We start from the raw sequence: 10693 nt of genomic DNA, 5'->3' as shown, positions 1-10693 counted from the left end.
GCAGCACCGAAGCCTTTGAGCTGAAGGAGCAGCCGCCCCCACTCCGGCTAGCAAAGGGAGCTCTGTGGCTGGAGGGGGGCTGTATAGGAGCAGAGGATTAGCATGTGGGCAAGGGGGCTGAACTGGTTTGTACAGCGCCCCCTGCTGGTGCTGAAGATTGAGCTAATGCCAGCCCTTGCCTGATGGGCTAATAGGATTTCTTCATCTCCAGCTGCTCTAACCCTCTTTCCATCACAGGAGGGAAGCATGAGCAGAGGCAGGCAGTGTCCTACACTCTCTGGGAACCAGACAGGCCAGCACGGGATTTCTGAGCCTGCCTGGGAGGGACTCGTCAGCATGCATGGGCCCTGATTCCGATAATAAGAACATAAGAACGGCCAGACTGGGTCAGGCCAATGGTCCATCTAGCCCAGTGTTCTGTCTTCTGACATTGGCCAGTACCAGAGCATCAGGGGGAGGTCACAGAACATGGCAATTTTGGAGTGATCCACCCCTTGTCTTTCCCTCCCGGCTTCTGGCAGTTGGAGTTTTAGGGCCACTCGGAGGATGGGGTTACATCCCTTACCATCTTGGCTAACAGCCACTGATGGACCTATCCTGCAGGAAATTATCTAGGTTTTTTTTTAACCTAGTTATACTTTGGGCCATCACAACATCCCCAGGTGATGAGTTCTGCAGGTTAACTGTTGCTTTGTGTGGAAAAAGTATTTCCTCTTGTTTGTATTAAACCAGTCCCTGAGTGGGGTGTTTTGCACTTGATTTAAATGCTTGTTTCCCTGTTATGGGGGCTTGTCAGGATCTCTCAAGACCCCCTGATCTCCTCCAGTCGACCCCCCCCACACACACACACACACTGCTCAGCCTTCCGACCTGCCAGGGCATGATGGGAGCAATGGAAACATGCAGCAAATGGGTGGCACGTGAGTCCCCCGCATTTCATTGCTTGTAGCACCACAATTAGATAGGGTTAAACCATCAAACATGTTTCAAGTCTGGTTTCTTGCTGGGTAAATTCAATAAACCACCTGTCAGAAATATAAAGGGAAGGGTAACAATCTTTATGTATGCAGTAACATTTAATCCTTCTTGGCCAGAGATACAGAATCACTTATCTGTAAGGGGTTAATGAGTTCAATTAACCTAGTTGGCATCTGACCAGAAGGACCAATGGGGAAAGGAGATATTTTCAAATCTAGGGGAGGGGAGGAAGGTTTTGTTTGTGCTCATTGTTTTTGTTCCCTCTTGGGACAAAGAGAGAGACCAAGCAGCTAACCCAGCTCCTACTGAAATGATACATCTAAAATTACAGAAATTGTAAGTAATAGCAAGGAAATGCATTAGCTTATCTTTTGTTTTAGCTTGTGAATTTTCTCTATGCTAAGAGGGAGGTTTATTCCTGTTTTGTAACTTTGAAGTTGAGCCTAGAGGGGAATCCCCTGTGTTTTAAATCTTTTTATTACCATGTAAAATTACCTTCCATCCTGATTTTACAGAGGTGCTTCTTTTACTTTTTTCTTTATAAAAAAGTTCTGCTTTTAAGAACCTGATTGGTTTTTAGTGCCCTAAAAACCCAAGGGTCTGGTCTGTGCTTACCTTGTTAACCTATTTGGTTGGTATATTATTCTCAAGCCTCCCCAGGAAAGGGGGTGAAGGGGTTTGGGGGGATATTTTTTTTTGCGGGGGGAGGGATAGGGCTCCAAGTGGCCCCTCTCTGAATGTTTGTTTAAATCACTTGGTGGTGGCAGCAACACTGTCCAAGGACAAGGGAAGGAATTTGTGCTTTGGGGAAGTTTTTAACCTAAGCTGGTGGAATATAAGCTTAGGGGGACTTTCATGCAGGTCCCCACATCTGTACCCCAGAGATCAGAGTGGGGAGGGAACCCTGACACCACCTGTTTTTTTTTTTTTTTTTTAAAGCTGGGATGGTAGGAATTCTCTCACATGCAACTGCAAGGGGTCCCCAAGATTTGGGCTCAGCATCTTCGGATCCCCAGCACAAACCCCATGGGCAAGACACACACCTTGCCAGTGGGTTACACAGCTCTCCACTAGGCAGCATTAGAATGTGAGGTCTCATCCCTGCCTCTAGGAGGGGAGTGTGGGTTAGTGGTTACAGACAAGCCCGCTGCAGAAATTTGGCCCGTCTCTTCGCAAAGGCAGCATGGCTCTCTTGTATTAGAGACCGGAGTTCTATTTAAGCAAGCTTGGTTAACAGATCTGTAGCAAAGAGCGTGTAGAATTGAATTATACTTGCTTTGGCCCAATGTTGGGGGGTCTGAGATCTTGCTTTGTGGGAAGGGCTTTGGGGCACACAGATATAGACAGCACTGAGTGGAAGCCGAGAGTTTAGACCTTATCAGCACCGGGTTCCCAGCTCAGTGCACATTCCCTACGCTACAGGGTAACGCAGGAGGTGGGGCTGGTCTCTGCCCAGTAAAAGTCCCCCCTGGCATTGCAATGCTGTGGCACAGTTTGGGAAGCGGGGCGGTCTGCTGAGTGGCTTCCTCCCCTCCTCCCGCTCAACCTGCTTTAACCCCTGCCTGTCCAGCGTTGCAGCAATGAGACAGTAATGCTGAGGGGTGTGAGCTCCTTGGGAAGGGGGGCAGGGTGTGGGGCTGAGTCAATTAGGGCTACATCCTGCTCTCAATGCTCAGGGGTGGGGAATTCCTCCCCCTAACACTGCGTGGAACCAGCAGAGACACTGCGGCTACTGCCCTCCAAGCCACAGTAGCCCTGGGGGCTCCCCTTCTGCGGCAAAGAACAGCTGGTGATCTTGCAACTGATCCTCTCGCACTGTGCCACCCTGAACCCAGCCAGGGGACAGTGAGCCCCCACAGAGATGTGATCCTTGGCACATGAGGACAAAGTGGGGGTGTCCCCACAATCCAGATCCTTCCCCCTACATTGTGGAACCCCCTGAATCCCATCACAGCACAGGGGCTAAGGGGGGTCCCCACAATCCAGATCTCTGTCCCCCTACACAGTGGAACCCCCTGAACCCTGGCCAGGGCACAGGAGGGAGGCAACTGGGGGATTCCCCAGCTCCAGAACTCTCCCAGGCCAGTCGAGAGAAATTTGGGGCGCCAGTACGTCTCGTTCACTGGGGCCCCACCCATTTCGCCTCAGTCACAGACATTATGGGAGACCCCATGAGCTCGGGGCCCCCAGAGCCCCATTCTCATCAGCCCTGTCCCTGCCCCCCCACCCGCAGCAGAACCCCCCCCCCCCCAGCTGCCCGAGCCACAGATCCATCGAGTATTGTTAAAGATCAGTATCAAATATACATGACCCGGGCAACAGATGGGTGCCTGGTGCCCCCACCCTTCCCAGGGAGGTGAGGGGGTCACCCGGCAGGTGGTGATAGGATCCATCCTGGGAGATCCATCTCTAATCATCCTTGGCAGCCCACGCTGACCCAGATTCCAGCCCCGATCTGTTACACCGCAGGCTGCCTGCCTTCTCCCTGCAGGTGAGTGGGAGATGTGGGGGTAGCACACGGGGCCCTTCTCTCCAAGGTCAGGTCCATGCTCCCCCCTTTCCCACCCCCACCCCACATGGAGGCCCCAGCACAGGACTGAACTGCACTTTGGGGGCTCAGCATCGCACAGGGGGGCCCGGTTCACCCTCCGTCTCTGCCCGAATCGACCTCCCGCGCCCTTAGGAGTGTCACGTGAAGCGCGCCGGAGCCCCAGCTGCCTGGCCTCCTCGTGGGATCGCCCGGCCCAGCGACAGGAGCTGGGCGCCAGCTGTTCCGGCCCCTCGGGACAACCCCGGCCCCCGCTAATTCCTTGAGGCCCTGGCACGGTTCTGTGAGGCGAAGATTAATGCGATTAAGGCATGTGCGGAGGGGGAGGGGCACAGCGTGACTTGCTGGTAGCACATGGGCCGGGACAATGTGAGCATAGCTCACCCCAGATAAGAGCGGGGGCCAGGAGTGTCGCTGGGGGTAAGTGGGGTAGATGGGATGGGGGGGATCCCCCAACGATGCCCCCCCATGGAGTTCCTGAGTCACACACACACAGCCCAGCCTAGTGGGACGCATGAGGGGTGAAACACGCGGCCCAGCCATAAAGCACCCCCAAGACCAGATCTAGCAGAGCCTGCTGGGACATCCCGCAGTGCGGGGGAAGAGAGGGCCGGGGTGGGGGGGGTATGAGCTAATCCGGGGACCTCACCGCAGTTCAGCCGTCCATGTTCCCACACTCCCCCGAGCCGTATCGCTACTTCAGTGCAAAAGCTTAACGCTGACAGATGCTGGTCGTCAGGATCGAACCGGGGACCTCTGAGACTTAGCGCAAGAGCCTCTACTGCATGAGCTAAAAGCCACGTGGCGTTTAGCCAACGCTGTAGCAGACTCCTCAATCACTGGCTGGTCGAAGTGCCACTACAGCCAGACAGAGCGCCACACCAAGCAGGCCTGGGTTACATAAGCCCCTGTGCAAGTTGCCCCTCTGCTTGTGCGACTACCCCAGCCCCCATGTAACTACCCCTGTGCTCATGCAATTGACCTAGCCTCTGTGCAACTACCCCTGCGCTTGTGCAAATGCCCCAGCCCACATGCAGCTACCCCTGTGGTCATGCAAATACCCCTCCACTTGTGCAAATACCCCTGTGCATCTGCAGATACCCCTGTGCTCAAGAATGTGCCTATTCCTCCAGGCAAATACCCTATCCATGTGTGCAAATACCCCACCCCGTGCAACCACCCCGGTGCTCAAGAATATGCCTCTGTCCCTGTGCAACTACCCATGCAACTACCCCTGTGCTTGTGCAAATACCCAGCACCCGTGCAAATATCCCTGTGCTCATGCAAATACCTCTGCCACTATGCTGGTCTGCCGCCTCAGGCAAGTGCCATGGCCTATTGGGATTATGTCTGTCTCTGCACAAACGGCATGCTCCCCTTACCTCCTGCAGGACTCTGTCTCAGGGGCTACTCCGCCATCCTCTGAGTGCCCCTGAAGCGGTCGGGTTATCACCCCACCCCCAGAGAGCCAGGGGAGCCAATGCCCAGAGTCTCGCCTCATCCCTGCTTCCTGGGAGTCAGCCCCAGCCACATACACGCTGCGCCCCCGGCCCTGATTCGGCTCCCTGCTCCCGGTCCTGCCTCCTTTGCTGCCGTGCCAGCATCCTCGGGGCAGCCCCGAGCCAGGCTCCTGTTTGGGAGGCTTTAGCAGCAAGCCGGGGCCCTAGGTCCTTACTCCAGCACTTAGCGGCTCTGGGTGTCTGCGTGACGGGGGCTGGGACCCCTGGGCTCAGTTCCCACAATGTCCCCTGTACCATCGGAATACGGATGCTGGTCCAGCATACAAGGGCTGGGTGATGGGGCCAAGCTGGGAAAAGAGCCCAGAACTGGACACCCAGGTCTGTGCTCTGACCACTAGACTTTACCACTCTCCTCATTCAAGAGGCAGCTAGGGGATATAGCTGCTACTGAAGCCTTGGGAACCACCTGGAACTCCCCGGGTTGTGTCAGGCTGACAGCAATGCCCCAGTGCGGCACTGCTGCTGGGAAGCTCACAATGTTGGCATATTGGCTGAACACTGCTGTGGGGAAGCTCACAGCACTGGGGTCCATGGCTGGGCACTGCTGCAGGGAAGCTCACTGCACTGGGGTCCATGGCTGGGCACTGCTGCAGGGAAGCTCACAGCACTGGGGTCCATGGCTGGGCACTGCTTCAGGGAAGCTCACAGCGCTGGTGTCCTGGCTGGGCATTACTGTGGGGAAGCTCACAGCACTGGGGTTCATGACTGGCACTGCTTCGGGGAAGCTCACAGCCCAGGTGTCCTGGCTGGGCATTGCTGCGGGGAAGCTCACAGCATTGGCTACTAGTACGGCAAATGGACCCCATTGCAGAGCTCCGGGGATTTCTGGGGACACAGCTCCCTCGCTTGCCCTTGTCCCTGGTCTTGGCATGAGCCACTGTGGTCTCCGACCCTCCAGGGGAATGTTCCCCAGCTCCGTGGGCGCATCAGCTGGTGGGAGCAGGGCGAGAGGCCAGCCAAGCTGCAGGGACGTGTCCAAGGTGCTGGTGTCCTGGCCTGCACGGTCCCTTCGGCCCTGACCATGGCAGGTAAGTCACGGTGCGGGGGGTACCCCGGTAACTTACCGCAGCAGAGCCGCGGTTGCAGCAGAGATGGGGCGACCCCCCCGGGCCTGCGGATCCAGCAGCATCTGAGGAGACCCGAGCGCTGGTCACTTGGTGGTGAGCCGTGTTCCAGGCCTCCGACAAGCGGAGCAGGAAGGGGGGTGGCACCCATGGCAGGGAGGGGGGCAACAGGCCAGGCACCCGCAGGGGGGGCGAGGGTGGCAGCAGGGGGGATGGGGAGGGTGGCAACAGCCCACACAACAGGGGGCGCGGCAGCAGGCGGGGCAGGGAGAGGGGCAGCAGGGGCGGCAGCAGGCGGGGCAGCAAGGGGGCGGGTAACAGGTGGGGCAGCGGTAACAGGCGGGGCAATACATAGGGCAGGGGGGGGGGCAGCAGGCAGAGCTGCACATGGGAGCAGGGGGCGCGCACAGGAGCGTCTGGGGTAATTGCAGGGGAGGAAGGCAGCAGAGAGCCTGGGGAAGACGCTCCCGGGCTGCCCAGCGGCTCTCTGCAGCCGGATAGCTGCACCCAGTTAGAAAGCCCCGTGGCTCGCGGGCCCTGCCCCCTCTCACCATATTCCAGGTCACGGGTCCCGCCGCAAAGTGGCCTTGGCTGTATTTATAGCTCCATAAGGCCAAGCACGCTTGGCTCCTAAAGCCGGCTGAGCCCTGCACGGGGCCTGTGCTCACCAGGCTGCTCTGTGCCCACACTCAGCCTCCCAGGGACGCAGCTGCCGGGCAGGGGAAAGCCCCCCGCCCCCTGCCAGGCAGACCCCGGCCCGAGGCAGCGGCACGTAGACACCCGGCCCCCAGGGGAGCTTGGGAATTGATTTCCAGGAGCAGGACTGCAGCCTCAGGAGCTAGGCACTTTGAAAGGCCCTAGGTCAGCCTGGTGCTGGAAAGGGAGTCTGGGCCAGTGGTTAGAGCAGGGGGGTGGAGAAGACAGTATTCTTCTATTGCCAGCTCTGGGAAGAGGGTGGCGTAGTGGGTTACATTACAGGGACAAGGAGATAGACAGGACTCCTGGGTTCGATGACAGTTCTGTTACAGACTTGCTGGGTGACCCTGAGCAAGTCAGGGCCCTGCTCCGTGCCTCAGTTTCCCCTTCCGTAAGATGAGGACGGTGGTACCCACTTCCATTTACAGTGTGCTTTGAGGTCCCTGGAGGCAGAGTGCTAGATCTGTGCTTGGAGCCCACTTGCGCCAGGCAATTTTCCAGTCACGGCTCTGAGCAGGGCGGGTGGAAACCTTCGGGATCCACAGAGCCCCCACAGCATGGGACAGGTCCCAGCATGCACTGCTCAATCAAGTCCTAGTCAGGTCCCGGCACTCACTGCTCCATCGGCTCAGAATGCAGAGCTGTGAGGGCCCCAGGGGACTGGGAATTAAATGGGGGGGGCCCTTAGTCCCATCGCTAGTGAGGCATGGTACCCCCAGGCAGCAGCTCAGGCATACCGATCCGGGGCTGGGGTGTTATTGGAGAGGGGATGTGGGGGGGGCTGAATGAGAGAGAGAGGCTATGGTGCTTGTGTGTGTGGCATATGGAATGGGGGGGGGATATTGGATGGGTGTGTGTGTGTGTGCACATGTGCATACGTGCCATCGCTGCCCCCTATTTGATGGAATTGATAAGACCTGCTTTTCCGTGTCATAGCCCCCATGCTACTAATAGCCAGTGGCGATTCTCCTTTAGCTCAGCGGGTGGGGCTTGTGGACTGGGAGGAGCTGAGTTATAGTGCGAGATCCATTATAAAGACTAGGTCTACACTAGGAGGGGTTCTCCGGCATAGCGATCCCAGCAAGCCCTCCCAGTGTGGACACAGCTTATACCGGCTTCCCAAGTGGAATAAGTTACTCCAGCAAGAGTACTGCTTTGCCGGCGTAGCCGTGTCTACACTAGAGCTTTGGCCAGCATAGAGATGCCCCAGAAATAATCATCCCCTAACTGCTCCACAGGCAAACGGGACTAGGGCAGATCCGGCCTGAGATTCCTGCTGGCACCCTCCGTAGGTGAGCTGCAAAGGTTGGCACGCCCAGAGAGCTCGGCACAGAGTCCACCGGGCCAATCTGCCCCCACAATGCCCCGCTCAAGAGGGCCACAGCGAGCAGACCCCACAAACCTAGAATCAAACGTCACAGGGGGTCTCACACACACACACACACACACACACACACACACACACACACACAACCTTGGGCACGGCTCTGAAGCACCATAAAATCAATGCTGACGGGGATTTATTACGGTTCCAGTTCCTGGGGTGTCAGCATTTTCCAGCGTGTTATCATAGAAGATTAGGATTGGAAGAGACCTCAGGAGGTATCTAGTACAACCCCCTGCTCAAAGCAGGACCAACCCCCACTAAATATGGCCAGGCTGGGGACTGCGGGGACGCCAAGAACTCTGGCCATGACTGTGGATTCATTTTTTAAAAGTCATCACTGTTCCACATGTCTACCAACCCTGCCCCGTGTGAATGGCAGCTCAGCTGTGTGTCATGGCCCCTCTACTGCCGAAAGCTGTTGGAGGTTTAGCTCAAGTGGGTGGCAGTGCTGGGCTTTTGGAGCCAAAAGATCTGAAGTCCAGCCCTGCGGCTGCCCTCACTGTTAATCATGGGTGGCTGAGCCAGAGCCTAGGCGAACTCCTGCAGTGACTTTGCCTGTCTCTAGAACCTGCCATCCAAGGATCTCAAAGCACTTTACAAACTTGAATGAATTAAACCCTCACCCCTCCCAAGGAAACTGAGGCAAGGAGAAACCAATGTGCCCAAGGTCACAGGGCGAGTGTGCAACAGGGCTAGGAATAGAACCCAGGCGTTCTAGCTCCCCAGCCTCCTGCTCTAACCACTAGACCCCACTCCCCTCTCAGAAATGAGAATAGAACCCAGGAGTCCTGACACCGCAGCCCCCTGCTCTAGCCCATTTTCTCGCCCTCTCTAGCAGGAATTGCAGCCCGTGGGGTAAAAGCCTGCTGAGAGCAGCCCCTAGGACAAGCCTGACCTATGAGACGGTCTTCAAATGTAGTTCTCCGCTCTGGGTGAGATGCTAAGGGCCTTGTGCATGGGGAGGGGGGAGGACCAAGGACAGGTGATTCGCACCCACCAATCAAGGCTGCAGGACAGAGCAGCTCTCAGGCTCCGGTGATGGGGAGGGGAAGGGGGAGGGTTCTCTGGGCTGGCGTGCAAACACATTGCACTAGTGCAAAACGGAGCTTGCACCATTGTGACTCACCCAGGCGGGCTGCCCCCGGCACCTCCCCGTATTATACCATCGCACGCCCTGCATTGCACCAGCTGGGTGCATCTCCACTTTGTGCCAGCAGGGCTTCATCCGCACCCTCCCCCCCCCGGGACTCAGCACAGAGCTGGTGGCGTGTGGGGGACTCCTGCCGAGGGCACCGTGGGAGCCTGGGCTTTGGCACGTGCATCACGTCGCCGCACTCCACTGGAGGAGTCTAAATATATCTGGGGCAGAGCATGAATCTGGGTCAGGCAGGAGCAGCAAAGGCGGCTGCAAAGCAGGCTGTGGTGGGAACCAACCCCTTCCTGCCTTGTCTGACATGAGCTGCGCCTCGAGGGACCCAGCCAGCCGCCAGCCAGCTCTGGAAGCAGTGCCGCTCGGGCCCACCTGCCCCCTGCCAGCGTGTCCAGTCCTGCTCTGGCGGGGGCAGAGAGGAGCGCACAGCCTGTCTGCCGAGTGCTGACACGGGGTGGAAGCTTTGTAAACAACCCCAACCCCTAGGACATGGGTTGAGACCCAACAGGCTGCAGAGACCGGCCTGTCTGCTCCCCTGGGCCCGGTTCTGGGCAAAAGCAGGAGATGCTGTCCCCCTTCTCTCCCCGCCCCCGTGCCCCTTAACTTTGTGTGGCACAGGATTCCTCGTGGGGGCAGGCTCCTGGATCCCTCCCACACCGCACAGCACTCAGCCCCATCTTCATTAGTATCTGTGTCACAGCAGCAGCTCCACCACTCCGGGCGCTGCCCAAACACACAGGGACAGCCAGGCTCTGCCCTGAAAAGCACACAAAGGGTAGGAGGGGAAACTGAGGCACAGAGGGATCAGGGGACTGACTTGCCCAAGGTTGCACAGCTGGGCCAGGGACAGAACCCAGGAGTCCTGATGCCCAGGCCAGCGCGCTAGCCGCTAGACCACACAGCCCTAGCTCCTGCTTTCCAGCGGCTCTCCTGCAGGGTGGGGCAGCATTCAGGGCCAGGCACAGGGGGTGGATGAGGTGGAATCTCCGGTGTCCGGAGAACGTGCCTTCCCCCAAACCCTGCCAGAGGAGCTGCCAGGCGAGGGGTTCCCGTCCAGGAGGAGAGAGTGCTGCTGGGGAGGGAGGGGGGCTGGGCACTGCAGGGGAGCAGGTGGGAGCCCATCGTGCATTGATGGGGTCTGAGCTAATCCCACCTTCTAGGGCACCCGTGGGCCCAGGGCTGGGTTAAGAAGATGCACTGGAGGGCCTGAGCCGGTGGCTTCCTGCTGCCACCTAGTGCTGAGAAGTGAGCTGGCATCTTCAAAAAAAGAAGAACAGGAGTACTTGTGGCACCTTAGAGACTAACAAATTTATTAGAGCATAAGCTTTCGTGGACTACAGCCCACTTCTT

This window comes from Trachemys scripta, chromosome 16, assembly GCF_013100865.1.
Source record: "Trachemys scripta elegans isolate TJP31775 chromosome 16, CAS_Tse_1.0, whole genome shotgun sequence".
In the NCBI taxonomy this organism is placed as follows: Eukaryota; Metazoa; Chordata; order Testudines; family Emydidae; genus Trachemys; species Trachemys scripta.
This window is presented reverse-complemented; position numbering follows the sequence as displayed.